Source organism: Myotis davidii, unplaced genomic scaffold (genome assembly GCF_000327345.1).
Source record: "Myotis davidii unplaced genomic scaffold, ASM32734v1 scaffold149, whole genome shotgun sequence".
NCBI lineage: Eukaryota > Metazoa > Chordata > Mammalia > Chiroptera > Vespertilionidae > Myotis > Myotis davidii.
The window spans coordinates 1,888,772-1,896,010 of record NW_006352194.1 but is presented as its reverse complement, the minus strand read 5'-3'; the positions used below and the strand labels follow the sequence as shown (position 1 = coordinate 1,896,010).

General features: G+C 46.5%; 1 protein-coding gene across 3 annotated transcripts in view; it reads right to left on the bottom strand.

Annotated features, from left to right (window-relative positions):
- Positions 1–6,449, bottom strand: part of PAFAH2 (platelet-activating factor acetylhydrolase 2) — a 31,815-nt gene extending 25,366 nt beyond the window's left edge. For 2 of the 3 annotated variants that reach the window (XM_006777516.2, XM_006777515.2), the window contains exon 1: positions 6,317–6,397. The gene's annotated coding sequence lies outside the window, so the exon portion shown is untranslated. Of the gene's footprint in view, positions 1–6,316 lie in introns of all 3 variants that reach the window. The other variant, XM_006777512.2, reaches the window with a different exon arrangement.
- Between the last annotated feature and the right edge of the window lie 790 nt (positions 6,450–7,239).

Here is a 7,239-nt window from a genome sequence, read left to right as displayed (position 1 = left end):
AGTGGAAGGCGCCCCAACCCCCCAATCGGCCCTGCTCTGAGCCTGACCAGGGGCTGCACGTAGGGATTGGGCCTGCCCTCTGCCACCCGGGAGCAGGCCTAAACCAGCAGGTCGTTATCTCCCGAGGGGTCCCAGACTTTGAGAGGGCACAGGCCGGGCTGAGGGACCCCCCCTCCCCCCCGAGTGCACAAATTTTTGTGCACCGGGCCTCTAGTTTTATATAAGAGACTTGAGCATCTGCAGATCTTGGTGTCCAGGGGGAAGGGGCTAGGGTCCTGGAACCAATCCCCGGCAGATACTGAGGCACAACAGTAATTGAGTTTGAGGGAGGCAAAAACTGTGCATGAATTTTGACTACATGAGAGGTTGGTAGCCCTACCCCCCCCTCCCACTCCCACCCCCGCATTGTTCAAGGGCCAACTGTATATTTACAGAATCACTGACCTAAACTATTGGCTATAAAGGTGGCACTTATGCTGGGCCTTGAAACATAAGGAAGACGAGAGGCAGGGAAGAAAAAGAAAAGCATTTCTAGGCAGGACATAAAAAAAGAGCAAAATGGGGCAGAAATAGGAAAGAGTACGATGGGGGCAGTAGTTCAACCAGAAGCCTTCAATGTGGCAGCTGCGCACGCTTCTGCCTAGAAGACCGTCCTGTAACTTGGCTGCTTCTGCACTGGGGCCAATGCCATTGCTCCCTGTCCCTCTTCAATCTCATCACCACCAGCACCGTCATCATTACACTTACTCTGTGCCAGGAGCTACACTAAATGCTTTACATAAATTATTTAATTGAATCCTTTCAACAATCCTCTGAGATACTGCTATCTCATCTGACAGATGAAGAAAATGATGCATGATAAAGTTGGGTAATTTATCCAAGAACATACAGTTAGCAAGACCAGAATCTGATCAGGGGTAATATGGCTGTCACTGTGGAGAGGATGGTCACACTTTCAATAGCCATTCTATCTTGTCCTCTTACACAGCAGCTTCGTGATCTGGTTGTGGCCCACCTATCCCTAACCTCTAGAGTTGGGCCTTAATTGACCTGAGCCAATCAGCCCTGGTATCCCCGGGTCACATAAGTTGACCCAGTCAGAGTGAAAGAGTGGTTTGATGGTGAAAGGTGGGAAAGTCCTTGTTTTGAACGACAGTGATGTGCAGATATGAAGCCTTGAGCTGTCTGTTGCAGCCACTTTGCTACGTTGAGGATGAAGCTACCGGTGGAGGATGGCAGAGCTAAGAGAGTCAGAGAAATAGTCACATCTGTGCAAGCATTAAGAATCTCTGGATTCGCCGAAACCGGTTTGGCTCAGTGGATAGAGCGTCGGCCTGCGGACTGAAGGGTCCCAGGTTCGATTCCGGTCAAGGGCATGTACCTTGGGTGCGGGCACATCCCCCGGGGGGGGGGTGCAAGAGGCAGCTGGGCGATGTTTCTCTCTCATCGATGTTTCTAACTCTCTATCTCGCTCCTTTCCTCTCTGTAAACACTCAATAAAGTATATTTAAAAAAAAAAAAGAATCTCTGGATTCGACTACACCTGAAGCCTGACCCAATCCTAGACTTTCCAGTTACATAAATCAATAAATCCCCTTTTTTGTTTAGACCAACTGAGTTTAGATTTTTATTGCTTGAATGAAAAGCATCTACACTGATACACTGACACTCAGCCACTGCGGCACAGTAGTCGAGCATCAACCCATGAACCAGAAGGTCATGGCTGGACCCCTAGTCAGGGCACAGGCCTAGGTTTTGGACTCTAACCCCAGTTGGGGGTGTGCAGGAGGCAGGTGATCAATGATTCTCTCTCCCTCTCCCTTCCTCTCTCTGATATCAATTAAAAACACACACATTTAAACTGATACATTGAGTCCAGTCCTCAGCCCACATCTTTTCATTTTACTTATTTGTTTGTTTGAACTCATATGTTTTAAATATATTTCTTTAGTGATTTCAGAGAGGAAGGGAGAGGGAGAGAGAGATAGGAACATCAATGATGAGAATCACTGATTGGCTGCCTCCTGCACGCTCCACACTGTAACCCAGGCAAGTGCCCTGACCAGGAATCTAACCGTGACCTTCTGGTTCATACGTCGATGCTCATCCACTGAGCAACACCAGCCGGGCCCTAAGCCCACATTTTTAATCATTACATTACTCTGCTTTTTTAAAGATGTTCTGAGATGGATCAGAAAGTTCAAGTCATAAAAAAAAAAAGGAAGAAGAAAATAAAGTTCAAGTCAAAGCAATAAGAGACCTTAGCCCTGGCAGGTATTGCTTAGTGGTTAGAGAGCTGGCCCATGCACCAAAGGATCATGGGTTCAACTCCAAGTCAAGGGCCTGTACCTGGGTTGCAGGTTTGATCCCCAGGCCAGATGGGGCGCATGCAGGAATGGACTATGGCTACGTATTTCAGAAATGACTGATGCAATCAGTGGACTATGTAGCCAGTGAAATGGAATGTGTGCTGCTTAGTGTGCTGGTCTCAGACATGACCTTTCCCCTTGTTGTTGACGGCATACAAAAGGAAGACCTACACAGGGCACAAGACACATGTCACCCACACAATGAAGTGGCAGCAGAAAGTTCTAACTGCCATAAAAGAGGGTCAGATAAGACAGTGCAGGAGTTCTCAGAAAGAGAGCTCCTTTAGCTCGGGAGTGGAGGGGATGGTGGAAAAAGTTGACTTTCAGGTAGAAAAAAGTGTGAGCAAAGGCACAGAGGTAAGAATGCACACAGGAGAAATGAGCAATGAGGAAAGCATGCCAGGTGAGAAATGGATGGTGTGATCAGATCTGAAGGGTAGCAGTCCCTCAAGATTAAGGAGTTGGAATCAGCTCCGGAAATGAGGACGTAGATATAAGAGAGATGAAGTCTGAAAAACCCAAGTTTGAGCCCTAGCTCTTTTGCTGCCTAGCTTTCTTACCTTGGGCAAGTTTATCCGATCTCTCTAAGCCTGATTCCCCATCTGTACAATGAGAATACTATCCACCTTCATAGGGTTGCTATGGGGATAAATGAAATAATGCATTTAAAGTACCTAGTGTATTACTTGGCTCTTAGAAAGTATCCAGGAAATATCTATTGATTGACTGAAAAGTAGAAGTAAGCGTTGACAACTGAGTGGATTTGGGGAGTCAAGGGAGAAGAAAGAGCCAACTATGAGTCAGGTTTCAGGATTGAGTAGAATGATAGCAGCTTCTTATGGGGAGAGATTCTGGTCTTACCCCACAGAGAACAGTGCTTGGGATTGGAATCAGAATGAGTGGACTTACAAGCAGCTAAACAGGAGTGTAGAATCCTTTGGGGTTCCTGGAAAGTTCTGGGGAAGGTTATCAACTAAATTAAGGTTGGAAATAAAAACTAGCAGGGCCAGTATAGCCCAGCAGTTGAGCATTAATCCAGGAACAAGAGGTCACCGGTTCGAATCCTGGTCAGGGCACATACCCAGGTTGCAGGCCCGATGCCCTGTAGTGGTCATGCAGGAGGCAGGTGATCGATGTTTCTCTCTCATTGATGTTTATATCTCTCTATCCCTCTCCCTTCCTCTCTCTCTAAAAATCAATAAAAACAGTTAAAAAATAAAGAAGCTAACTGGGCACGGGTGAAACTAACATAAAAATGATTTTGTATTCTCTGGGCTCACACTGACTAATGGCCAAGTAGAATGGAGAGATGGAAAAATCCAACCTGACTTGCAAATCTTGCCTAAGAAACATCCACAAAAAGCATCTTGTCATTTCTAGTAATTGCTACAGAATTTTCCAAGGAAACCAGCCTAGGTGTCTCTATCTTCTTTTGCTCACTTTATCTAAACAATTCATGGTGGTGCCTAGAAGACTCTCTGCCCTTTCAAACCTGCCCCATTCATCAAGGCCCATGAAATCCCTGGTCTTCTCTGAAGCTTCCCCAAGTCCTTACCACCGTCCCTCCTCTCAAGTCTAGGCACTGTCTGCAGCCCCCACTGGTAACCAATCACAGGCTGCCTTAAGATAGTACTTATATTAGTACTTATTCTAGCAGTTTTCTAGCAGTGACTTGCCTGCAAGTGGCCCAAGTAGAATCTAAATCAGAGGTTCCTGAACCTATCATCACAATCATCTGGGAATCACTCTTCAAATATAGAGATTTTAGGGCCCCCATTCCCAGAGGTCAAGTAATTTTTAAAAGCTTCCCGAGTGTTTCTGATTAGCAAGGTTTCAGAACCTCTGGTTCAGTTGGTACACAGGATTTTTCTTTTATTCAGACACGTGTACCTGCAACATTTCCTGAGTGTTCCAGTTCATTTTCAAATTAATGAAATGATTACTATGATTTCACTTTGTTTAATCCCATAGCTACCAGAAACATATTCCTGCTAGTCACTAGGCTTAAGGCAGTGCCCTGCAATAATAGGCCTCAATAATTCATTTATCCAATAAATGCTATTTAATTTTTTTACATACTTATGCCTTATCTCTTCAGATATACTACAGAGGTAAAGACTGTTTTGTACTTCTTTTCAGGCCAAACTACCTATCTTCATGCTTTCTCCATATATTAGGGACCCCCAAAAAATGTCCCTCTATGAGGCTTTGTTTTAAACCCTCTCAATTTTTAATCTCTTTTTATCTAAAAGTAAGGCTATATGTTATAGTGAGGAAAGAAAGGCTTTGGTGAAGTTTGAATTCCACCCCTGCCACTTAATTGGCTGTGTAATCTTGAGCAAGTTCCTTAAATTCTAGGCCTCTGATAATTTAACCATGATAGAAATAATGATCACTCATGAAGTTGTAGATGAGGATTAAATTAAATAATATATGTAAATTAAATATATGTAAATAATATGTAGAAGGCACCATAACCATAAATGGTAGCTCTATCATTATAACCACATGAACTCTTTGAGCCTAAGTTCCTTATATGTAAAATGGGAGCATAGTAAAACTTAAATTAAAAAATTGATATTGAGCCCTAGCCAGTTTGGCTCAGTGGATAGGGCATCGGTCTGCAGACTGAAGGGTCCTGCGTTCAATTCTGGTCAAGGGCACATGCCTGGGTTTCGGGCTCAATCCCCAGCAGGAGGCGTGCAGGAGGTAGCCAATCAATAATTCTCTCTCATCATTGATGCATCTCTCTCTCTCTCCCTCTCCCTTCCTCTCTGAATTCAATAAAAATATTTTTTCAAATTAATATTGCATAGGGCCTGGTACATTTTAAGTGTTCATAAAATGTTAGGAATTAATTAACAATGCTATGTCTCTCTTTTATCATACCAAACCAAGGTCTCTAATTTTTTTTTGGATTAAAGTCTTTGGCAAAATGCATTCTTTCCTCCCAGCCTTTTCCCGCCTGAGACGGCCCTGCCAAGACCACAATCTACAGAACAGGCCCAGAAGAACCGAGAGGAAAGGGATAGGGCTGATGCCGCAGCTGTCCACCTCCCGCCGGGGCCCTGCTCCCAGTGAGCAGAAGCCTCCCTCCGCCAGCTGGGTGGACTGCTCATCTCCGACTATTTCAGGACAGAGTCCAAGATGAGCACTCTTCGGAGCTGCCTTTCAGGGAAAGCTCTCTGGAGACTCAGAGCTCATTAGCCTGACCTTTGGTCTCTGGAGGAAGTGAGGAAACACCATCCTGCGCTGAGAGACAACAAGCACTCGGGGGACAGGCAACAAGCGGGCAGAGCTAAACAAGGAGCCAAGATAGGACTGTTCCAGAGCCCTGATAATTCTAATAAAAATAACCCCCCTCGCCTGTGGAGGCTTTACAGCTTACATAGCACCTTCACACATACTAGCCCATTGGCTGCACCACGCAGCCTCATCCTAAGAGTGAGGGCGCAACTGTCATTCATCTCCTTTTGGGAGATGGAGAAAGCGAGGCCCAGGGAAGGATGGTTTGCCCGAGGTCGCTCCGCGAGTGAGCTGCGGGGCTGGTCGGGAACCCGGGTCTGCGGACTTCCAGTCCAGCCGGGCTTTCCCCGGACGGAGAAGCAATGGCGAGCCTTCTCTCACTAGCATGCGAAACAGCAAAGTGAGGGACAGTGAAGCACACAGGTGTGGCGCGGAGAGGTGAAGATCTCGGAGAGGTGAAGCTGTGGGCTCAGGGCGGGGTTGTGGGGGCTGGGTCCTCAGCCGGGAGTGACGGCTGGAGAAGACAGTGGGAGAGTTAACAGTGTAGGTGGCTACTGGAGGCGTCGGAATAGGAACCAGAAAGGACGAGACGTTAATATGAAGTTCCTGGGATGAGACGAAGAGCACCATACCGGGCGGGGATAGGAAAAAGTCTGCAGACACCTCCGTTCAGAATCGGAGCTTCCCCCTCTCCAACTTACCCAGTCAAGCTGACCTCTCAGAAGCAGCCCAGACGGTCACTTCGACGGAACCGAGAAACTGCCCAGAAGCTCATGGCCCTGTGGTAGTTGTAGTTTCTAGAACTCAACATTGGTACTTAAAAGCATTTCCCGCCTCTCTTTCCCGAACTATAATTCCCGTGGTGCACCGCGCATTTCTACCCTAGGACTACAATTCCCATAGTTCTACGCGGCCCTTTGTCGTTGGGAGAAACCGCCCAAGGCCCGCGATGCGATGCAATTCCTCCCCCTGGTGGTCAAGGAGCCACCTCCGTGGTTACAAGGCTCGAGCGGAGGTTTCTGCATTAAGTCCAATTAGCAACCGTCGGCCTCACTGTTACTTCAATAATTACCAGGCGTGCAGAGAAATAGCGTGGCTTCACTTTATTTTTAGGGAGGTGGGAACTTGTTTCGTTTCCCCTCGCCCCAGCTTTGTTGCCTGTGAGAATAAGAGACTGATCATTCAGGTAAAGTGCGCATTTCCTACGAACCTTTACCTGTTGACTGCAGTAACTTTCTATTGTCCTTCTCCAGGAACAAGAGAAACGTGAGAGATCACGGGTCCTGCCCCTCCATCCTCCCTACCCTGCTGGCTCTTTGCTGGTACTTAGGGACACACGGGTGAGCAATATGCCATCCGCAGCCTCAAAAGAATTCACAGTCCAGCAGAGGATTCCAACAAATAAATAATTACAACGCAGTGATATGTACTAGAATGGGGGAAACTCGGCGGGTTGTGGGAGCCTTGAAAGGTGGTACCTTCCCGAGGGGAAATGAAGTCAGCAAGGCTCTTAGAGATCTTAGAGAGAAGTTAAAGTTGAAAACTGAAGGAATAGAATTTAGGAATATAAGGAGTGTGAAGAACATTTTACACTCCGCTAGAGCATAAAGCGAGGGAGAAAATG